Source organism: Microcebus murinus, chromosome 2 (assembly GCF_040939455.1).
Source record: "Microcebus murinus isolate Inina chromosome 2, M.murinus_Inina_mat1.0, whole genome shotgun sequence".
Taxonomy (NCBI): domain Eukaryota; kingdom Metazoa; phylum Chordata; class Mammalia; order Primates; family Cheirogaleidae; genus Microcebus; species Microcebus murinus.
This window is the reverse complement of record NC_134105.1, coordinates 29,522,882-29,547,897: the sequence shown is the minus strand read 5'-3', so window position 1 is coordinate 29,547,897 and position 25,016 is coordinate 29,522,882. Positions and strand designations below refer to the sequence as shown.

The 25,016-nt window shown below is 41.6% G+C and overlaps 1 long non-coding RNA gene and 1 pseudogene across 2 annotated transcripts; both read left to right on the top strand.

The window, feature by feature from the left end:
• On the top strand, positions 1–24,891 carry LOC142863872 (uncharacterized). Of its 2 annotated transcripts, XR_012914519.1 has the most exons (5): positions 1–331; positions 4,394–4,486; positions 5,088–5,175; positions 23,052–24,535; positions 24,651–24,891. It is a non-coding gene; the product is annotated as an uncharacterized LOC142863872 (long non-coding RNA). The 2 variants fall into 2 exon arrangements; XR_012914516.1 differs by lacking the exon at positions 4,394–4,486 and having other exon boundaries at positions 24,651–24,885.
• LOC142869773 (uncharacterized) lies at positions 8,178–8,278 on the top strand (annotated as a pseudogene).
• Positions 24,892–25,016: the final 125 nt, after the last annotated feature.

Here is a 25,016-nt window from a genome sequence, read left to right as displayed (position 1 = left end):
CTAGCTGTTGGCTTCACCATGTGACCTATTCAGTGAAATCAGTGAACCAACTGCATTGACTATCCCAGGGCTTCTTGACACAGAGAGCTCATGGCTGCACACCTACTCCTACTCATTGGTGGGAGATTCACCTCCACAGCCTCTCAGGGGAGTACTGTCCACCCACCGACCTTGACTCTGTGGAAAGGAAGGAGACTCCTTGCCTTCTACCTGACTCGCCAGCCCTCTGTCATTTCCAACCAGCTGCCAACATGGAGATACCACACTGGACAATGTGCCCCTGCAGGTGCACTTAGAAACATAGAGGATCAAGATGGCCAACTAGACACAGGTAACAGGTGCCTCTTCCACAGAGAGGAACCAGAACAGTAAGCAAATTCTCACCTTTGAACAGATTGTCCTGGAGAGAATGCTAGGGAAGTGATGGCAAGCCCCCAAAAAGGGTAAGGAGAGGGTTCTGGGCAACTTTGCTGGCCAGGGGCTGGCTAACACCTGGGAGAAGGTCCTGGACTCGGGGAAACAGTAACAGAGAAGCCTCCAGGGCTCTACTCTCTGAGATGAGCTTTTACAATCTAGGCTACAAGAGAATCCTCTGGCTCACGCAGATCTTGGGCCTACCGTGGGGAGCTGCTTGGAGATTGTAGAAACGTTGTTTCAGAAAGGGAACCCACGTGGACTCCCACAGGCGTCTGAGCCTAGAGCAGCTTGAGCCAGGTGCCATTCTGAAAGCCTAGATACCAGGGAACCACAGGCACACACCTGCAGCCACTGAGCGGCTATGAGGAGGGATAGAGGAGCCCAGGTGCTCCCACACACCCCTGGGAAGGTCCCCAGCCTGCATCATGCTGCAGGCTGCCGTTGAGACTGAGATGCAAACAGACAGCATTTTCCAGTTTCTTGTCCATGATGCTTGTCTGGGTGAGGATCCAGCCTTTCTGGTTGCAGGTCCAAGGTACCATTTTTGAGAGTTTGAGACTGGGATGCACCCTGCCCCCTGGGCTGAGTTTGGACTGACACAGTTGCAGCTCTGGCTGGGGAGGGGCAGGGAAACCAGGCTTTCCAGCACGCACCTGGGACAGTGCCCACCATCTTGCAACTGGCTGCTGTGAGACCGAGTCTCGAGCAAATGCACTCCCCACAGTTTCCTGCCAGGGCAGCCCGCCCGAGAAGGGCCCCACACTCTCAGGGTTGACGATGTTTGTAAAGAGAAATTACTTGATAAAAATCACACTGAACAACAGAATAAAATATACTGTCTTCAGTTTCAGAATTTCTCTGTGTGTGTGTTAAATATCTATCTCCTTGGTAAATTTCTGAGGTCTTTATGTTGGTTTTCAGATTTCTCTTGCATTTTACTGAGCTTCTTTAAAATCAATATTTTGGATGCTTCATCTGGGATTTAGACAATTTCTTTTTGGTTAAGATCTATTGCTGGAGAATTATGGTGTTCCTTTGAAGGTGTCATATGTCCTTGCTTTTTCACACTTCCTGTGTCTTTACATTGATATCTGCACATCTGCTGTAACAGTTGCTTCTTCCTATTTCTTTTCTTTCTTTCTTTTTTTTTTTTTTTTGAGACAGAGTCTCGCTTTGTTGTTCAGGCTAGAGTGAGTGCTGTGGCGGCAGCCTAGCTCACAGCAACCTCAAACTCCTGGGCTCAAGCAATCCTTCTGCCTCAGCCTCCCTAGTAGCTGGGATTACAGGCATGCGCCACCATGCCCAGCTAATTTTTTCTATATATATTAGTTGGCCAATTAATTTCATTCTATTTATAGTAGAGACGGGGTCTCGCTCTTGCTCAGGCTGGTTTTGATCTCCTGACCTTGAGTAATCCGCCCGCCTCGGCCTCCCAGAGTGCTAGGATTACAGGCGTGAGCCACAGCGCCCCGCCGCTTCTTCCTATTTCTTACATCAGTGTTTTGTAGCTTTCTTTCTTTTTTTTTTTTTTTTTTTGAGACAGAGTCTCACTTTGTTGTCCAGGCTAGAGTGAGTGCCGTGGCGTCAGCCTAGCTCACAGCAACCTCAAACTCCTGGGCTCGAGCGATCCTTCTGCCTCAGCCTCCCTAGTAGCTGGGACTACAGGCATGCGCCACCATGCCCGGCTAATTTTTTATATACATATCAGTTGGCCAATTAATTTCTTTCTATTTATAGTAGAGACAGGGTCTCGCTCTTGCTCAGGCTGGTTTTGAACTCCTGACCTTGAGCAATCCGCCCGCCTCAGCCTCCCAGAGAGCTAGGATTACAGGCGTGAGCCACCGCACCCAGCTGCAGCTTTCTTTATAGAGATCTTTTGCCTCCTCGGTTAAATTTATTTCTAGGTATTTTTCTGGTAGCTATTGCAAGTGGGATGGCCTTCTTGATTTTTTTCTCAGCTAGGTAATTCTTGGTGTATACACATGCTGTTAATTAATAGTGTATGCTGACTTTGCATCCTTCAACTTTACTGAATTTATCCAATTGAAGAGTTTTTTGGTAGAGTCTTGAGGTTTTTCTAGATAGGATCACATCATCAACAAATAGGGATAATTTGACTTTCTATTTTCCAATTTAGATGCCTTTTCTTTCTTTCTCTTGCCTGATTGCTCTAGCTAGAATGTCCAGTACCATGTTGAATAGGAGTGGTGAAAGTGGACAGCCTATCTTGTTGCAGTTGTTAGAGGAAAGCCTTTCGACTTTTCCCCATCTAGTATGTTAGCTGTGTATTTGTTGTATTATAGCCTTGATTATTTTAAGGTATGTTCTTTCTATGCCTAGGTTGTTGAGGTTTTTATCATGAAGGGATGTTGAATTTTATCAAATGCTTTTTTCTGCATCTATTAATAACATATGGTTTTCATTTTTTATTCTGGTGATGTGTTGTATCACATTTATTGACTTGTGTATGTTGAACCATCCTTGTATCCCTGTATAAATCCCACTTGATCATGATGTATTATCTTTTTCACATGCTGTTGGATTCAGCTTGCTAGTATTTTCTTGAGGATTTTTGCATCTATGTTCCTCAGGGATATTGGTCTATAGTTTCCCTTTTTTGTTGTATTCTTGTCTGGTTTGGGTATCAGGCTGAGACTGGCCTCCTAGAATAAGTTAGAACACCCTTCTCCTCGAGTTTTTGAAAGAGTTTCAGGAGGATTGGTATTAGTTCTTCTTTGTATGTTTAGTAGAATTTGTCTCTGAACCCATCTTGTCCTGGGCTTTCCTTTGTTGAGATTTTGTGTGTGTTACTGATTCAATCTTGCTACTCATTATTGGTCTGTTAATGTTTTCTGTTTCTTCCTGGTTCAATCTTAATAGTTTGTATGTTTCCATAAATTTATTCATTTCCTCGAGGTTTTCCAGTTTGTCAATGTATAGTTATTCATGATAGTCCCTCATGATCTTTTGATTTCTATGACATCAGTTGTAATGTCTCCTTTTTCATTTCTGATTTTGTTTATTTGGGTTTTCTCTCTTCTATTCTTGGTTAGTCTAGCTAATGGTTTATCAATTTTGTTTATCTTTTCAAAGAGCCAAGTTTTGTTTCATTGATCCTTTGTATTTTTTTTTTTTATTTTTTTATTTTTGTTTTTTTAGATGACCCTGCAGTGGCCGGCTGGCCCGCCAGACAGAGCACCCAGGGCCAATTTACTTCTTTTAATCTCGATCCTTTGTATTTTTTAAATCTCTATTTTATTTAGTCCTCCTCTGATATTTGTTATTTCCCTTTCTACTGCTAAATTTGGGTTTGGGTTGTTCTTGCTTTTCTAGTTCCTGAAAGTGCATGATTAGATTGCTAATTTGTAATCTGTCTATTCTTTTTTTATTTTTGAGAAAAGATCTCATCCTGTTGCCTGGGCCAGAGTGCAGTAATATCATCATAGTTCACTGCAACCTTAAACTCCTGGCCTCAAGTGATCCCCCTGTCTCAGCCTCCCAAGGAATTCAGACTACAGGCATACACTACTATGCCTGGATAATTTTTCTATCTTTTGTAGAGGTTTATTCTAGTTATGTAGCTCAGGCTGGTATTGAACTCCTGGCCTCAAGAGATCTTCCCATCTTGGCCTCCCAAAATGCTAAGATTACAGGCATGTGCCACTGTGCCTACCCTTTTTCTATTTTTTTGGAGTAGCCATTAATGCTATAAACCTCCCTCTTAGCACTGCTTTTACTGTATCCCAGAGGTTTTGGTACATTGTGTTTCCATTTTTATTTGTCTCAAAAAAAAAGTGTTGTTTTTCTTGAGACAAGATCACACTCCTTTGCCCAGGCTAGAGTGCAGTAGCATTATCATACCTCACTATAACCTAAAACTTCTGGGCTCAAGTGATCATCCCACCTCATCCTTCCAAATAGCAAGGACTACAGCCACATACCACCAAACCTAATGAATTTTTTGTAATTTTTGTAGAGACAAGGTCTCACTATGCTGCTCAGGCTCATCTCAAACTCCTGGCCTCAAGCAATCCTCCAGTCTTGGCCTCCCAAAGTGCTAGGATTACAGGTATGAGCCACCATGCCCAGCCTCAATTTTTTGTTTTTATTTCCATCTCAGTTTTCCTATAGACCCAATGGTTATTCAGGAGCATGCTGTTTCATTCCCTATATTTGTATAATTTCCAAAGTTCCTCTCAGTATTGATTTCTAGTTTTATTCCATTGTGGTCTGAGAAGATACTTGATAAGATTTTGACTTTTAAAAATTTGTTGAGACTAGTTTTGCAGCCCAACATATGGTCGGTCTATCCTGGTGAATGTTTCATGCGCTGATGAAAAGAATGTATATTCTGCAATTGTCAGATAGAATGTTCTGTAAATGTCTCGTAGGTCCATTTGGTCTAAAGTCCAATTTAAATCCAACATTTCTGTGCTTGCTTTGGCAGCACATATACTAAAATTGGAACGATACTTTGCATCATGTTAAATGTCATCCTTTCGCTTCCAAGTTTAGGACTCCCTTGAGCATTTCTTGTATGGCTGGTCTAGTGGTGATGAATTCCCTCAGCATTTGCTTGTCTGGGAATGACTTTATTTCTCCTTCTTTTATGAATAATAATTTTGCTGGTATAGCATTCTTTGCTGACAGTTTTTTCTTTTTTCTTTCAGCACTTTGAATATGTCATCCCATTCTCCTCTGGCCTACAAAGTTTCTGCTGAGAAGTCTACTGTTAGTCTGAGGAGAATGCCTTTATAGGTAACTAGACTTTTTTTCCTTCTGTTTTTAGCATTTGCTCTCTCAGTTTGACTGTAGACAATCTGATAAAATGTGCTGTGGTGAAGTCCTATTTGCATTGTATTTGTCTGGGGATTGCTGGGCCTATATCTGGATGTCTAAATCTCTTACTAGACTTGGGAAATTTTCTATCTATTATTCCATTAAATATGTTTTCTAAATATTTTGATATCTCCTCACCCTCAGGGATGTCTAAATCTATATCTGGATGTCTAAATCTCTTACTAGACTTGGGAAATTTTCTATCTATTATTCCATTAAATATGTTTTCTAAATATTTTGATATCTCCTCACCCTCAGGGATGTCTAAATCTATATCTGGATGTCTAAATCTCTTACTAGACTTGGGAAATTTTCTATCTATTATTCCATTAAATATGTTTTCTAAATATTTTGATATCTCCTCACCCTCAGGGATACTGATAATTCATAAATTTGGTTGCTTTATGTTGTCCCAAACATCTCCAAGGTTTTATTCGTTATTTTTTGTTCTTTTTCTTTATTTATTTTTGTCTGATCAGATTATTTCAAAGACCTGGCTTCAAGTTCTGAAATTCTTTCTTCTGCTTCCTATAGTCTAAGTTGAAGCTTTCAAATGTATTTTGTATTCCCTTCAATCAATTCTTCCAGAATTTGTTTGTTTGTTTTTAACAACTATCTCCTAGGTAAATTTCTTATTCATATCCTGAATTGTTTTTCTGAGGTCTTTCTATTGGTTTTCAGATTTCTCTTGCATTTCATTGAGCTTCTTTAAAATCAATATTTTGAATGCTTTATCTGGGATTTCAAGAATTTCCTTTTTGGGTAAGCTCTACTGCTAAAGAATTATTGTGTTCCTTTAGGGGTGTCATATGTCCTTGCTTTTTCTTGTTTCCTCATTCAGGCCCCCCAGTGGCGAGTGCAGGTACCAGCCATGATGGGTGGGGGCAAGGCACTCATGAGGCCCCTGGTAGAATGCTCAGGTGAGGGGCAGCAGCCACCACACTGTGGTCCTGGCAAGGGGAGGGTGGGGCCAGCCCCAGCAGCCACAGCCTTGGCTGGTGAGGGCAACACATGTCCCTCTCACGCTCCAGTCCCAGCAGGGCTCGCTCCCTGGTCCTGGCCATCACAGCCGACCTGGTTCACCCATCAGATCCAGCAGTCTGTGCCTAGCCTGTAACTCAGTCTTAGGAGCCCCCACTCAATAACAAGCCTCTGTGTCTTACTCAAGTCCCAGGGCAGCGCCTGCTTTCCTGTACTAGTATCTGCAGCCAACACCACACTTGCCTCTCAGGCCTAACTGTGGGAGCTCAGCCCCCACTCATGCTCCAGTTCTACAAGCAACAGCCTGAATTTCCCCAATGCCTAGGACCAGCGCATTTAGATCCCAGGATAGCACACGGTCTTTTAAAAGCTAGGTTTAAAAGTGGCGTCTTGCTGTAGCCGCTTAGGTTTCAGGAAGAATGTGGGACCTGGGGCGAGCTCCCGCCCTGGAGCTGTTCCTTCTCACAGTCTCCAGGCAGCTTCTAACATTAGACTCAGGCTTGGGTCTAATGCTCTCCTCTGAGAGAGCATCTCCACCTTGGGTCAAGGTGCTCGCCTCTGTCCTGGACTGCACGACTCTTCAGTGGGAAAGTGGACCACAGAAAGACTCTCAGTCACACTCTACCTGTATCAAGGAGTCACTCCCAGCTCCGGCTTAGCCCTGCCACGCAGGCCGCCTGTTGTCCTTCTCCTTCCTAGATTCTGGTGTTTCCTGCCACTCTTCTGCTGAATTCCTCTATTCCCTCTGGGATAATGCACTCCAAATGTGATTGTCTACACACCACTCTGGTTCTTCTAAGTGGATGAGCCATGCTTGAAATGCTTCCAGTCAGCCACAGCCACGGTGGTGGTGAGGGAGGTGGCAGTGGCCCTAGTGCAGGGCCCCGGAGTGCAGTCAGGCTGGACTGCAGAGACCCACATTTGTATTGTTTGAAGCCACGATGTCTGTGGTAATTTCTTACAGGAGCAACAGAAAACTAATACTGTTATAACAAATACCTAGGTCAGGTGCAGTGGCTCACACTTGTAATCCTAGCACTCTGGGAGGCCAAGGCAGGAGGATTTCTTGAAGTCAGGAGTTCTAGACTAGCCTCGGCAAGAGCAAGACCCTGTCTCTACTAAAAATAGAAAAAAATAGCTGAGCAACTAAAAATAGAAAAAAATTAGCTGGGCATGGTGGTACACATCTGTAGTCCCAGCTACTCAGGAGGCTGAGGCAGGAGGATTGCTTGAGCCCAGGAGTTTGAGGTTGCTGTGAGCTAGGTTGATGCCACAGCACTCTAGCCTGGGCAACAGAACAAGACTCTGTCTCACAAAACACAAACACAAAAACAAAAACCTCTACACATGCAAAAGTAGCTTTGGAATGAACAATGGGAAGAAGCAGGAAAAACCTTGAGGAACATGATAGAAAAAGCTTATGGGGGTTTCCTTGAGCAGGCTGTTAGCAGATATATTAATGTTAAGAACTCTGACAGGGAGGACTCAGAAATAAATAAAGAGCATGGTAAAAAAAAATATATGAATCAGTTTAGAAAATACTAAATTATCATGAACAGACTCAGTAGAAATATGAATGTTAAAGGTGCAATGGGTTAAGGATCAGAAGGAAACGAGGAATATATTATTGGAAACTGGAGAAAAGGGATCTTTGTCACACGGTGACAAAGCACTTAGCATCATGCCTGGAAGTTACGTGGAAAGCAGAACTTAGAAACAAGAAACTTGGAAATTTAGCTGAGGAGATTTCTAAGCAAAGTGTTGAAGGGTGTGGCCTGGTTTCTTCTTGCTGCTGACAATAAAACGTGAGGGGAAATAGATAATTTGAGAGAACTCTTAAACAAAAGATGAACCAGGACTTGATGATATGGGGAATTCTCAGCCTATTCAGATTGTAAAAAATGTTAGAATAATTCAGTGTCAGGAACGTGGGCTTTTTTGTGCTTGCTTTGGCAGCACATATATTAATAGTAAAATTGGAATGATACAGAGGAGATTAGCATGGCCCCTGAGCAAGGATCACATAGCATTTCATATTTTAAAAAAAGGCATGTGTGCTTTAGAGAACAAGCTGAGAATACGGGTGGATGACCTTTGGCTAATACCTCGGAAAGATCAAAAGGCAGCATATTCAATCACATAAATGGCTTTTTGAGGAGATTAAGAATGTGACTCATATATCCCCACAGCTACCTCAACAGGAGCCAAAAATAGAAATGAGAGTATCTAGAGAAGGTCTGTGAAGGAGCCTTTTGTCTAATGGAGTGGATGCCCAGGCCATACATGAGAGACCCACAAGGTTCTTGGGAATTTGTACCAACAGAAACACTGCAGCTTGGACTGAAAGGGATAATAAGGAGAGTATGAAATGAAAGAAGGCTATGAGATCCTCAAAATTCCACAGGCAGGAAACAAGCTGATAAATCTATCCAGCTGCAAACATGTGCTGAACCTTTCATGAAAAAAGAATGACTCAGAGGGTGGAGCTATGAGCCCAAAGGACAAGGCCTTGAACCACAGAGTGTTATTCCTAGGACTTGAAACCTAATGGAGTTTGTCTAGTTTAATTGTGAAATTTCTTTTTGCATGGGAATGTCTATAACTGCTATCCTATGGCATTGTATTTTGGGAACAGACAGCTTGTTTTCTAATGTCATATGTCTACAGATGGAAAGGAACTCTGCCCCAGGATAGATTATTCTGAGTCTCATCCAATAACTAATTTAGACTATTTCAATGATGATATTTGAAATTCTTGAACTAAAGAGATTTAGATGAGACTTTGGAGTTTGAGTTGATACTCTAAGTGGCTGAGACTTTTGGGGACCTTAGAATTATGTGAACATATGTTGCATGTGAGATAGACATGAATATTTGGGGGCCAAAGAACAGACTGTGGTACAAAGAATAAAGACCTGTCCTAATCCCCAGTACCTGTGAATCTGTTACATTACGTGGCAAAAATGGACCTTGCAGATGTAATTAAGTTAAAGATCATGAGATGGGGAGATTGTCCCAGATTAACTGGGTGGGCCCAATGTAGTCACAAGTGTCCTTAAAAGTGGGAGAGGAAGACAGAAGAGAGACGCAGAGGGAGATTTTATTCTGGAAGAGTAGTCAGTAAAACGCAACTCTGCTGGTTTTGAAGATGGAGGAAGGAGGAACCAAGGAAAGTGGGAAGCCTCTAGAACAGGGGTCCTCAAACTTTTTTTTTTTTTTTGGTCCTCAAACTTTTTTTTTTTTTTTTTTTTTTTTGAGACAGAGTCTCGCTTTGTTGCCCAGGCTAGAATGAGTGCCATGGCATCAGCCTAGCTCACAGCAACCTCAAACTCCTGGGCTCAAGCGATCCTTCTGCCTCAGCCTCCCAAGTGGCTGGGACTACAGGCATGCGCCACCATGCCCGGCTAATTTTTTCTATATATATTATTCGGCCAATTAATTTCTTTCTATTTATAGTAGAGACGGGGTCTCACTCTTGCTCAGGCTGGTTTCGAACTCCTGACCTCGAGCAATCCGCCCGCCTCGGCCTCCCAGAGAGCTAGGATTACAGGCGTGAGCCACCGCGCCCGGCCGGTCCTCAAACTTTTTAAACAGGGGCCAGTTCACTGTCCCTCAGACCGTTGGAGGGCCAGACTATAGTTTAAAAAAAACTATGAACAAATTTCTATGCAAACTGCACATATCTTATTTTGAAGTAAAAAAACAAATGGGCAAAAACACCCGCATGTGGCCTGCAGGCTGTAGTTTGAGGACGCCTGCTCTAGAAGGTGGAAAAGGCTGGAAAATGAATTCTCTTAGAGCCTCCAGAAAGGAACACTGAGGGTAAACAAGGGCTCGAAAGTGGAAGCGAGGAGTCAAAATAAAGAGGCAGTTGCAATAATCCAAGTAAAAGAGGATGGTGTGCTGAGTAAGGCAGTTGCAGTGGGATGGAGAGAGGGGATGGAGTAGATAAACACTTGTGAGGTACAGCCACTGGGACATGGTGACAGTACTTCTGGGGGTGTCAAGGTTGACACCCATATTTTGGCTTAAGCAATAGGGCAGAGGGTGGAACCACTGGCTTTGTAGGCCACATAAGAAGAAGGACAGGTTTGTGGGCAAGAAGATAATTTCGTTTTGGACAAGTCAAGTTGTTGGGGCCTGTGAAACATCCAAGAAGCAGTTGGAGAAGCAGGTGGGAAGTTCTGGGGAAACAGTTAAAATCAATGGGGTGTACAAGATGGCCCAGGAAGAGTATGGAGAGTAAGAAGAGGACAGGACTTTGTGAAGTGCTAAGTAAGGGTGTGCAGAGAAAAGAAATCTACAGGGGCCTGAGAAGGAAAATAAATATCCAAGGCGCTCTGGGCACAATGCTAAGCACTTTATGGGCATCAAGAGGCACTGGAATTCTCCCCATTTTACAAATGAGAAAACTGAGTCTTAAAGAGGTGAAGTGACTTGCCCAAAACCGCACAATCAGTATGTGGTGGAACCAGGGTCCAAGTCTAGCTGAATCCAAATTCCAAGTTTTGATTTCCCAGAAGCTACACTCCCTCGTTGAGCTCTTAATCTACCTCTCTCCGTTTCTCGCCCGAGAAAGGGGCTTGCAGCATGGCGTGCTGCGGCAAATGACCACTAGGTGGCGCCAGAGGACCAGCCAGCCAGACTACTGCCCACCTGGACTGAGTTGCACGGAGGAACTGGTGGGGAAGGGAGCCGGCCTTTTCCTCCCGCCCTGCACAGCCGCCCCGCCCTCCTGTCAGAGTTGGGAGGAAAACATCAGGAGATCCGAAGGTTAGCGATTAGAGGTCTGAGGAGTATAAACTGCTCAGGCCTCAAGTCAAACAGAAGAGTCTAAGAATTCTTCTCTGGGCCGGGCGCGGTGGCTCACGCCTGTAATCCTAGCTCTCTGGGAGGCCGAGGCGGGCGGATTGCTCGAGGTCAGGAGTTCGAAACCAGCCTGAGCAAGAGCGAGACCCCGTCTCTACTATAAATAGAAAGAAACTAATTGGCCAACTAATATATATAGAAAAATATTAGCCGGGCATGGTGGCGCATGCCTGTAGTCCCAGCTACTCGGGAGGCTGAGGCAGCAGGATCGCTGGAGCCCAGGAGTTTGAGGTTGCTGTGAGCTAGGCTGACGCCACGGCACTCACTCTAGCCTGGGCAACAAAGTGAGACTCTGTCTCAAAAAAAAAAAAAAAAAAAAAGAATTCTTCTCTGAAAAAGCCTAGGACCAGCAAAATAAAAGCTAGGGGCAAGCTAGTCGTCAGGCTGGTCTCGGCGCCACTCCGCTCTCCATTTTTGTGTGGAGCCCCAAATTCACAATCTTATGCTGCAGCTTCGGGCGAGAGGGAGGAAATACATGTTACTGGGACCTACCCTGGACCAGAAACTGGGAAAGCAGATGTGTGTCCCTGGGGAGATCATTTCCTTCCTCTAAGCCTCAGTCTTCCTGTGTGTAAAATGGGGATAATCAAGGGATCCACCTCATGGAGTGGTTGTGAGGAGTTAATGACAAAATGCATGTAGTCCATAGTGCATTATCTGTCATATAGCAAGTGCTTGATAAATATTGTTATAAATGTACAATAATTATAACAAAATAAATATATAAATTATAAACATTGTTATTATATTTGTCAGGGTTCTCCAGAGAAACAAAACCAGTAGGATATAGACAGACATGTAAGAGGAGGGTTGTTATGGGAGTTGGCTCACATGATTATGAAGGCCGAGGCGTGATCTGCCATGTGCAGGCTGGAGAGCCAGAGAAGCCAGTGGTGGAATTCAGTCCCAGGTCAAATGTCTAAGAAGGGGTGGGGCTGGTTTAAGTTTCAATGACTAAAGGTCCAAGGACCAGGAACTCTGATGTCTAAGGACAAGAGGAGACAGATGTCCCAGGTCAAGGAGACAGAGAATTGATCTTTCCCCTGCCTTTATGTTCTAGTCAGGCCTTCAATGGATTGGATGATAGCCACTCACATAGAAGACGGTGGTTGTTCTTTGCTCAGTCTACTGATTCAAATGCTAATCTCTCCTGGAAACACCCTATACACCAAACAACAAACAGATACACCTATAAATATTGTCTTACCAGCTAATATTCCTTAGCCTAGTTGAGGTGACATATAAAATTATCCATCACAAGTATTAATAAATGGTGATTGCTAGCTATGCTTTTCATGATTATGTCATTTAATTATTTCCTCTCACCAGCAGGTCTGACACATGGTAGGTCCTCAAGAAATATTTGTGGGATAAAAAACTAACAATGGATTTCAGCCATGTTTTCTGGGCTGATCCAGCTTGTTGGTCCCGGAGAGACTTTCTGGAGATGAAGGAACAACAGGAGTTAGCTAAGGATAACCATATCCTCTATAATAAACAGAACCTGGCTACACAGAAAATGCTCAGTAAATATTTTGGAAAGAAGAAAGGGAAAGAGGAGGAAAGGAGGGAGAAAGAGAGAAATGAAGGAAAAGCAAGAGAGAGGAATGGAAGAAAAGCTCAAGGAGCTTTATTTATTTTTTTATATGAGCTTAGGATCTCTGAGACACAGGCTGTAAATAGGATCCCAGCAAAATGTTTCCTGGAGAGTTGACACAAATATACTCTAGGTCCCCATAGTCCCCCAAATGTCCTCTAATGTAGCTCTCAGCACACTTCTGTCTCCTCTGAACCTTTAAACTCAAATGTGTGCTCTGTAAAAGGAGGGACTGTACTGATTTTGTCCCGTGTTAGACATACCTACTACAAAGAAGGAGCTCACTAAACTTTAAAAGTTCCTACACTGGGCTGAGTTCTAGCTCTGATAATGGTGTAGATTGCATCTGACTAACCCTCCCACAGATGACAATTATATTAATAAATACTGGTCAGAATATTTAACAATAACAACAAACCTGAATGAAGGCACAGGAAAGTGACCCAAAACAGACATAAACTGGAAGGAAATTCAGCATTTAAAATAAGATAACCACACTGGGCATATGACCCACATTTATATGGATTTTCCACCAAGGAAAAGTTCTTAGTCTTCATAGCACAGTAAAGCTAAAATTCGTGCAGAAATTCAGAATGTTATTGATCTGATAAGTCACAGGACAGGGTTCAGGGCTGTTGTAGTGACTGAAAATCAAGGGACAAGCCCCAGAAAGAAAAGATCCACAAAGAGAAATAACCAAAAATCTGCATATCTGCAAAAATCTGCACTCTGCTCAAATCTTTGGCTAAGCTTTGAACTGCATGTGCACAAACAAGACTCCAAATAACTTGGGGGGAAACCAATAGCTAGAAGGATGAAAGTACTAAGCCCAAGATGTTAGCTGCTACCCACTGCAAGAAAGACAGTTTGAAGTTCAAATTCTGCCAAGTTATAAGAGCTGGTAAAGGACATTCCACTAAAATCCCAAAAGGGCTACGCATTAGGTGAAAACCCTATATTCTGAGATTAAGAGATAACCCTTCCTAGCACTCTGGGAGGCCGAGGCGGGTGGATTGCTCAAGGTCAGGAGTTTAAAACCAGCTTGAGCAAGAGTGAGACCCCGTCTCTACTATAAATAGAAAGAAAGTAATTGGCCAACTAATAGATATAGAAAAAATTAGCCGGGCATGGTGGCACATGCCTGTAGTCCCAACTACTCGGGAGGCTGAGGCAGAAGGATTGCTTGAGCCCAGGAGTTTGAGGTTGATGTGAGCTAGGCTGACGCCACGGCACTCACTCTAGCCTGGGCAACAAAGCAAGACTCTGTCTCAAAAAAAAAAAAAAAAAAAAAGGAAGAAAGAACCCTACAACTAGCTGCAAAACCAAAAGTAAACTTAGGGCACTGAAACAGCGCTGAATATCTTACCTATGAAGACACATATAGACTGAAAGTAAAAGGATGGAAAAAGATATTCTACACAAACTAAAGCCAAAAGCAAGCAGGAGTAGCTATATTTATGTCAGATAAAACAGACTTTAAGTCGAGAATACTAAAAACAGAATAAAAAGGTAAAGAAGGCCATTATATAATGAAAAAAGAAATCAATCCAGCAAGGAGATATCACAATTCTAAATATATATGCACCCAACACTGGAGCACCTAGATTCATAAAGCAAACATTACTAGATCTAACGAGAGAGAAAGACTTCAATACATAATAGCAGAAGATTTCGACACCCCACTCTCAGCGTGAGACAGATCATCTAGACAGAAAATCAGCAAAGAAACATTGGATTTAAACTGGACTTAGACCAAATGGACCTAACAGACACTTACAGAAGTTCTATCCAACAGCTGCAGAATATACCTTCTTTTCATCAGCGCATGGAACATTCACCAGGATAGACCATATGTTAGGCTACAAAACAAGTCTCAACAAATTTTCAAAACTCAAAATCTTATCAAGTGTCTTCTCAGACCACAATGGAATACAACTAGAAATCAATACTAAGAGGAACTTTGGAAACTATACAAATACATGGAATTAAGCAACATGCTCCTGAGTGGGAACACCACATACCTGTGGGATACAGTGAAAGCAGTGCTAGGTGGGATGTTTATATGTACATCAAAACAGTAGAAAGATTACAGATTAACAGTCTAATGATGCACCTTAAGGAACTATAAAAGCAAGAACAACCCAAACCCAAAATTATTAGAAGAAAAGATAGAATAAAGATCAGGACAAAACTAAAGGAATGGACACACACACACAAAAAAAATAATAATACAAAGGGTCAGAAAGCAAAAGTTAGTTCTTCAAAAAGATAAACAAAATTGATAAACCATTAGCTAGACTAACCAAGAAAAGAAGAGAAAAAACTAAAATAAACAAAATCAGAAATGAAAAAGGAGACTTTACTATTGATGCTACAAAAATACAAAAGATCATTAGAGACTATTACAAACAACTGTACACTGACAAACTGGAAACATAGAGGAAATAGATAAATTCCTGGAAACATACGACCCACCAAGATCAAACCAGGAAGAAATAGAAAACCTGAACAGACCAATAATGAGTAGTGAGGTTAAGTCAGTAATTTAAAAAAAAAATCACCCAATAAGAAAATCACAGGACTGGGATTCAATGAAATATAAAATTCAATGAAATATAAAAGAAGAACTACTACTAATCCTCCATAAACTATTCCAAAAAATAAAACAAAATAAAAAAAACAAAGAGAAGAAAATTCTCTCTAACTCATTCTATGAGGCCAGCATTACCTTGATACCAAAACCAGACAAGGACACAACAAAAAAAGAAAACTACAGCCCAATATCCCAGATGAACATAGATGCAAAACTCCTCAACAAAACACTACCAAACTGAATCCAATATCACTTCTAACAGATAGATAATACATCACGATCAAGTGGGACTCATACCAGTGATATAAGGATGGTTCAACACACACATATCAATAAATATGATAAATCACATCAACAGAATTAAGAACAAAAATGATATGATCATCTCAATAGCTACAGAAGAAGCATTTGATAAAATCCAGCATCGGTTCGTGATAAAAATTCTCAAGAAACTGGGAATAGAAGGAACATACCTCAAAATAATAAAGGCTGTATACAACAAATGCACAGCTAACATCATACTGGATAGGAAAAAGTGGAAAGCCTTTTCTCTAAGAACTGCAACAAGATAAGGATGCCCACTTTCACCACTCCTATTCAACATAGTACTGGATGTCCTAGCCAGAGCAATCAGATGAGAGAAAGAAAGAAAAGACAACCAAATTAGAAAAGAGAAAAATCAAATTATCCCTGTTTATTGATGATATCATCTTATATTTAGAAAAACCTAAAGACTCCACAAAAAAAAACCTTTCATATTTGATAAATGAATTCAGTAAAGTTGCAGGATACAAAACCAACATGCGAAAATCAGTAGCATTTCTATACACCAATAATGATCTAGCTGAGAAAGAAATCAAGAGGGCCGTCCCACTAACAATACCTATAAAAGGAAATACCTAGAAATAAATTTAACCAAGGAGGTAAAAGACCTCTACAAGGAAAACTACAAAACACTGATGAAAGAAATTAAAGATGAAACAAACAAATGTAAAAACATCTCATGCTCATGGATTGAAAGAATTAATATTTTTTGCAAGTTGAGAATTAATATTTTTTAAATGATCATATTGTCCAAAGTGATCTACAGACTCAATGCAATCTCTATTAAAATACCAATGTTATTCTTCATAGAATTAGAAAAATCAGCCCTAAAATTTAAATGGAACCCAAAAGGAGCCTGAATAGCCAAAGCTATCTTGAGGAAAGAGAATAAAGATGAAGGCATCGCATTACCTGACTTGGAAATATATTACAAGGTGGCTGGGTGTGGTGGCTCACACCTATAATCCTAGCACTCTGGGAGGCCAAGGTGGGAAGATTGTTTGAGGTCAGGAGTTCGAGACCAGCCTGAGCAAAAGCGAGACCCCATCTCTACTAAAAATAGAAAGAAATTAATTGCCCAACTAAAAATATATAGAAAAAATTAGCCGGGCATGGTGGCACATGCCTGTAGTCCCAGCTACTCAGGAGGCTGAGGCAGTAGGATCACTTGAGCCCAGGACTTTGAAGTTGCTGTGAGCTAGGCTGACACCACAGCATTCTAACCCAGGCAACCGAGTGAGACTCTGTCTCAAAAAAGAAAAAAGAAATCATGACATTTGCAGCAACATGGATAGAACTAGAGGTCATTATCTTTAATAATAAGCCAGGCATTAAAAGAACATATCACATGTTCTCACCTATATGTGGGAGCTAAAATATTTGATCACATGGAGGTAGAAAGTAAAAGGATAGATAACAAAGACTGTGATGGGTGAGTGGTTTGCGAGGCCGAGGGGAGGATGAAGAGAAGTGGGTTAAAGGTACAAACATGCAGCAAAATATTAGATAATAATAGAAGGAATAAATTCAATGTTGGACATCAGAGTAGGGTGACTATACTTAATAAACATGTATTGTACTAGGGTGATGGACACTGTAGATACCCTGACTTGATCACTATGCATTATGTACATGTAATAAAATCTCACATGAACACCATAAATTTGTACAGACTATATATATATATATGTCTCCAGACAAAAACTTGCACACAAACGTTCATAGCTGCATTTTTCACAATAGCCAAAAAGTGGAAACAGCCCAAATGTTTATTGATGGATGACTAGATAAATAAAATGAATTATATCCACACAATGGAATATTATTTGGTGATGAAAAGAGATGAAGCACTGATAGATGTTACAACATGGACAAACCTTGAAAACATTATTCTAAGTGAAAGAAGTGAGTAACAAAGGATCACATATTCTACTATTTCATTTATATGAAATATTCCTAATAGGCAAATCTATAAAGGCAGACAGTACATTGATGGCTGCCTAGAGCTGGGGGTAGGGGGCACTTAGGAACACATGGGGAGTGACTGCTAGCAGATACAAGAAATCTTTTTGGAGTGATGAAAATGTTCTAAAATTGATTGTGGTGGCAGTTGTACAGCTCTGTGAATATACTAAAAACAACCGAATTTTATGCTTTAAATAAATGAATTGTATGGCATGTGAATTCTATCTCAATATAGCAGTTATAAAAACTGATAAACTGAAAAAGAAACAGAAAAATGCATAATTACAGTTGGAAAATCAACATTCCCTTCCCAACAATAGGTGTAACAACTAAGTAGAAAATAAGCCAGGATACAGATGAACTCGACAAACCATCAACCAATAAGATCTAATTGACAATTATAGGGCAGTTTACTCAACAATTGCAGAATACACATTCTTTTCAAGTTCACATAAAACACACCAAGACGGACCGTATCCTAGGCCATAAAACAAACCTTAACAAATGTATAAGGATTAAACCATACAGAATGGGTTCCCTGACCAAAATGGAATCAGAGTAGGAATCAATAACTGAAAGATAACAAGAAACTCTCCAAAGAGAGTTTGGAGAGTTTGGAAACTAAACAACGCATTTCTAAATAATCCATCATTTAAAGAGGAAATATCATGGGAAAAATATATATTGAAGTGAATGAAAATTAAAATAAAACATCAAAATTGATAGAAAATAGTTAAATCAGTGCTGGTAGGGACACACACAGCACTAAATACATAGATTAGAAAAAAGGAAAAGTCTCCAATCAGCAATGTAAGCTCCCATCATAGAACCTAGAAAAAGAAGAGAAAAATAAATCCAAAGCAAACAGAGGAAGGTAATTAACAAAAATAACAACAGAAATAAAATTTAAAACAGAAAACAATAGAGAAAAATCAATGAAACAAAGAATTATTTTTTTTTCAAAGACCAGTGAAATTGACAAATCTCTGGCAAGACAGACAAAGAAAAAACAGAGAAGACAAAAATTACCAATAAGAATCAAACAAAGAATTATTATTACCACTGACCTTGCAACATCAAAAAGATAAGGGAATTCTACAAATGACTCTAGACACACAAATTTGACAACTCAGATGAACTAAAACAATTCCTCAAATAACACAAACTACTATTATTTATCCAACATGAGACAGATAATTTGAATAGCCCTGTAATTACTAAGAAAATTGAATTTATAATTTAACACTCCTTGTCCCAAAATATCTTCAGTCTCATATGATTTCACTGGAGAATTCTACCAAATGTTTTAAGAATAAACACAATCTGTTCCAGAAAATAGAAGAAGAGAGAATACTTTCCAATTCATTTTATGAAGTTAGTATTACCCTGATATTATAGCAAAACCAAAGACAGTACAACAATAAAGAAAGCTATAGACCAATTCCCTTATGACAATGGATGCAAAATTCCTAATAAAAAATTCAGCAACATATACAAATATATAATACATGGCTGGTTCAATATTCAAAAATCACAAAAAGAAAAAAACAAAAAGAAAATAGAAAAATTAGCTGGGCATGGTGGTACGCACCTGTAGTTCCAGCTACGTGGGAGGCTGAGACAGGAGTGCTGCTTGAGCCCAGGAGTTTGAGGTTGCAGTGAACTATGATGACACCACTGCACTCTAGCCTGGGCAACAGAGCAAGACTCTGTCTCAAAAGAAGCAAAAAAATCAATAAAAGTGACCCACCATATTAGCAGACTAACGAAGAAAAATCACATAATTATATCAATGGATGCCAAAGCATTTGACAAAATTCTACACTCATTCATGATTTGAAAAAAAAAAAAAAACTCTCAGCAAACTAGGAGTTGAGAAGTTCCTCAACTTGGTAAAAGCTATTTGCAAAAGAAGTACAGCTAACTTATATTTATGAAAAAGCAAATAATTATGAAAAAGCAAATAACCCCTATATTAGTTGGGGTTCAACCAAAAAAACAGAATCAGTAGAAGATATATACCAAGCGATTTAGTGCTAGAAATTGGTTTATGCAATTTTGGGGGCTGGAAAGGTAAATCCAAAACCTGTAGGGCAGACCATCAGGAATGTGCACTGGAACTTTCAGGATGAGCTGAAGCTGCTATGAACAGGCAGAGTTTCTTGTCCTTCAGGGAACTCTTGGTCCTGCCTTTCAACTGAATGAATCAGGCCCATCCAGATTATCTAGGGTAATTTCCTTTACTTAAAGAAATTTACATTCATAAAATATCTTCACAACACCTAGATTGGTGTTTGATTGAATAACTGAGGACTCTAGCCTAGCCAGGTTGATACAGAAAATTGACCATCACACCCCCTAAGATCAGGAAGGAGGTAGATATGCCTCCTCTCACTACTATTCTTCCACAGAAAGCTGGAAGTGCTAGCCAGTGCAGTAAGATAAGAAATGGAAATGAAAGGTATACGGATAGGAAAGGAAAAACTAAAACTGTCCCTATGTGCAGATGATTGTCTACATAGATGATTTTTAAAAAACTACTTAAGAAAAGACCCTCTATAATTAATAAGTGATTCAACAGAGTATTGGGATACAAGATCAATATATAAAAATCAACATTTATATATATAAACAGTGAACACATAAAAAAAAGAAATTAAAAATACAGTATCATTTACAATCACTTAGAAATTATATATTTAGGGATAAAACTAGCAAAACTGGCCGGGCACGGTGACTCATGCCTGTAATCCTAGCACTCTGGGAGGCCGAAGCGGGCGGATTGCTCAAGGTCAGGAGTTTGAAACCAGCCTGAGCAAGAGCAAGACCCCGTCTCTACTAGAAATAGAAAGAAATTAATTGGCTAACTAATATATATAGAAAAAATTAGCCAGGCATGGTGGCGTATGCCTGTAGTCCCAGCTACTCGGGAGGCTGAGGCAGCAGGATTGCTGGAGCCCAGGAGTTTGAGGTTGCTGTGAGCTAGGCTAACGCCACGGCACTCACTCTAGCCTGGGCAACAAAGCGAGACTCTGTCTCAAAAAACAAAACAAAACAAAACAAAAAAACTAGCAAAACCTATACAGGACTTGTTTGCTGGGAATTGTAATATGCTTATGAAAAAAATCAAAGAAGAACTAAATAAATGGGGAGAGATATTGTAGATTGGAAGATGACAACATAGTAAAGATGTTGATATGCAAGTTTAACACAATTCCTATCAAAAGCTAGAATTTTTAAAAATATACACAGATTATTCTAAAATTTGCCTGCAAAGGCAGAGGAAATAGAGTAACTGAAACAATTTTTAAAAAGAAGAAGAAAGAGGGAGGAATCAATCTACTTGACTGGATCACACATACATTGCTACTAGGAATGTAAAATGGTATGGTATAGCCACTTGGAAAATTGGACGTTTCTTTAAAAAAAAAAAAGCCTCTACCATATGCCAGCAATTGTACTCCAGGGCATTTATCCAGAGAAACGAAAGCGTACGTTCACACAAAAACTTATATGTAAATGTTCATAGCAGCTTTATTCAAAAATAATCAAAAATAGGAAACAATCCAGATGTGTCCGTGGGTGACTGGTTAAACAAACCGTGGCGCATTGTGCCATGGCATTCTACTCAGCATAAAAGGAATGAGCTACAGACACATGCAACCACATGGGTGAAAATCCAGAGCATAATACTGGGTGAAAAAAGCTAACCCCTAAATGTTACATACTGTACTATTCCATTTGTATCACATCTTTACATGACAAAATTATAGAAATAGAGAACAGATTAGTGGTTGTGAGAAGTTAAGGAAGGCTTGGGGGTGGAGGGAAGTGGTTTAGCTATAAAAGAGCAACATGAGGGATCCTTGTGGTGATGAAAATGTTCTCTATCTTGATTATCAATATCAAGTCTTGGTTGTAATGTTGTAATGTACTTTTGCAAGATGCTACCATTAAGGGAAACTAGGTAAAGAATACACAGAATCTCTTTGTATTATTTCTTACAAAAGCATGTGAATCCACAATTATCTTGAAATAAAATGTTTCATAAAAGTAGCCTCTGGCCAGGCACGGTGGCTCACGCCTGTAATCCTAGCACTCTAGGAGGCCAAGGCAGGAGGATTGCTTGACCTCAGGAGTTCGAGACCAGCCTGTGCAAGAGTGAGACCCTGTCTCTACTATAAATAGAAAGAAATTAGCCAAAACAACTAAAAATAGAAAAAATTAGCCAGGCATGGTGGTGCGTGCCTGTAGTCCCAGCTACCCGGGAGGCTGAGTCAGGAGGATTGTTTGATTCCAGGAGTTTGAGGTTGCTGTGAGCTAGGCAGATGCCATGGCACTCTAGCCCAGGCAAGAGAGTAAGAGTCTGTCTAAAATAAATAAATAAATAAATAAAGAGCCTCGATGACTTGTGCAACACTAACAAGTAGTCTAACACTGCAGCCGCCCCCCCTTCCTCTAACAGACTAGTATCAGGTGGTGGCTTATTAGGCTGCATAGCACGAGGTGAGTGGTGGGTGGGGAGAGTGAGTGAATCTTCACCTGTACTTACAGCTGCTCCCCATCGCCGACATCACCACCCAAGCTCTACCTCGCACCCACCATCTGTGGAAAAATTGTCTTCCATGAAACCGGTCCCTGGTGCCAAAAATTTTGGAGAACACTGGTCCAACACATGCAATTGGAGTCCAAGAAAGAGAGGAGAAGAAGGAATGGATAGAAAGCTGCTATGGGGAGGGAGTGGAGCAAAAAGAAAAAGAAAGCTGCTAGTCACAGGCAGAATTTCTTCTTCAGGGAAATTCTTTGGCCAGGGTGGTGGCTCACACCTGTAATCCCAGCACTTTGGGAGGCCTAGGCAGGAGGATCAGTTGCTTGAGGCCAGGAGTTCAAGATCAGACTGACAGACTAAGCAACATAGTGAGAACTCCATCTCTATGAAAAGTTTTGTAAATTAGACAGACGTGGTGTTGCCCTAGCAACTTAATCCTAGCTACTCACTGATTTTGTTGGGGATTGCATGAAATTTATAGATTAATTTGATGTCTTTGCAATACTTAATTTTCTTATCCAAGAATGTAATGTATGACTCTCCACTTACTCAGGATCTGTCTGCTCCTTAAGAGCCATATGTGATTGGCTGGAACCTCCAGCCCATGTCTTGTGTTCAAAAGCCTTTCCTAAGATTTCTCTTGGCTCCAGCTTTGAGCTTCAGCTATCCCTAAATTGCTTCAGCTTATAACCTCAAGTGTGGTAGAACATATTTTCCAAAGATGGTTGCATCAATATCTATTTCATGCCCCATGCTCTTCTTGAAATGTGACATTGACACATGGATCAAGAGGTGGGATCTCTGTTCCCTCCCCTTGAACCTGGGCAGACCTTTGTAATTGCCTCAACCAAAAGAATTTGGTGAAAGTGGCACTGTATGACTTCCAGGAGTAGGTCCTAAGAGGTGATTCTCTTCAGGCTGGTGTTCTCTTCCCTCTGGGCTATGGAGGAAGTTCAGCTACCTTGAAGCCACCATGCTGGAGAGATCTCTTAGAAAGCCCACAGTGGCATAAGACAGAGAGCTGTCCAAGAAACTCCAGCTGTTCCAGCCCCAGCTGTTGAAGGCTTCCCAATACAGACGTCAGACATGGGCGAAGAAGCCTTCTAGATGACTCCAGCCCTAGCCACCATATTACTGGAACCTCATAACAGACCCCTCGCCAGGACCAACCAGCAGAGCCACTCCTCGATTCCTGATCCAAGAAATTCTTGCTGTAAGCCACTAAATGTGGGGAGATTGTTATGCTGCAAAAGATAATTAATACACCAATGTGTGCTGTCCGAATGCGAAGCTCATCCCTTCTCCACAATTGCCACTCCCCCCAAAAAGAAAATTTACATAAGGCCTTTGTGCGTTTAGCCAAAGGAGATGAAGACGTGAAAGACATAAAACCAACAACCTAAAATTGAATTTGGACACCTCAATTCTTAAATATCCTTTACACATTTACCCCCACCCCAACTCCAAGCAATGCCCACCATGCATCTCTTACCTCCTCCTCCTCTCATCTTACTTCCAACAAATTCTAAATTCTTCTTCTTCCTGTTAGGCAGAGCAATTAAATTCTTCAAGCCCCTTTTCCCAAATTTAGCTCCAGGACAATCTTTCAAAGTCCAGGACCCTTTGCTAACTGCCCAGGGGAGTTGCACCTCCCTCGGTAACAGCAAATGTTCTCCTTGACCGTTTTATTGGTCTGCTTGTGGACAGCTTCCCCACATTGGGTGCAGACCTGGTAAACAGGCCGTCCTCTATAAATCACAATGAAAGCTAGAACGCATCCAGCACCTACCAAGTAGTGCTGGTGCCAGGTTAAGCGTCATTGCATTCAATCTTCACAAAAACCCTTTAAAATAGGGGCTATTATTATCTCCATTTTACAGATGAGGAAACTGAGACTTCATATAGTTTTAGGTGCCTGTTTTATATCTGCAGTTGTAAGAGTCAGATTCCAAAGCACTTTGCCAATACTGCTTAAGTGAATGAAAGGCAAGGGAAGTAATTCTGGAGACAGGCTCTTCTGGACAGTGGGTTTTGGAAACGGGTAAATAAGGTGATGGTTGTTCCCATGAACATGGGGATCACTGGAGAAATTGAATGAGAAGGCCCAATCCTAGAGTCATCAGGGCTTAAGGGAGCTGCACTGAGGAGAGAAGAAGAAAAGGCGATAGAGGACTACCGGAGCTGGACGATGGCAGCTTGGACAGGAAAGACTTCAAGGACAGAATGGCCAGGGGCAGGTGGAGGTGCCAACAGTCTCCTGCCTGGAGGACTGAAGAAGGGGTTTGAGCTTCACTGGCGACCTCCAGGAGACCCAGCTCCTGGTCAGGACAGAAGCAGGGAGTGTTGTGAGGCTTTGGAACCTGATTTGAAGATGTGAATGACATAAAACAGAAGCCAGGAGGTGAGAAGTTGGGGGATGAGGGCTGGCAAGGAAGCAAGAGGGAAGGAAGGGGCAGATGGGGTGGGTATTCTGGAGGTGGCTTATCCAGGATTGTGATATTTTTTTAATATGGAAGAGACCTGATACGCGGAGAGGAAGGAGCCGGGGGGAGAGGAGAAGGCGCCTGCGGCCTGGGCAGAGCCTGCGGCAAGGTCCGCGGAGGCGAGGCCGGGGCCCTGGAGGAGGGAGGACCGAGCCCAGCAGAGGTGGCTGAGGACGCCGGTAAGCGACGGGGCGCGGGCTGCGGGTCGGAGGAAGGTGCTGGGCGCTGGCGGCCCGGCCGGAGGGGGGCTTAGGACGGCCCTCCGCCTCCTCACAGGGAAACACGACCACCGTCTGCGTCCCGCGCCACTGTCGCCCCTCAGAGCGCCCAGCTGGGGCCTCCGGGAAGCCGGGCGAGGACAGAGGGTGGGCGCTGGCGGCCCGGCCGAGCGGGGCGGGG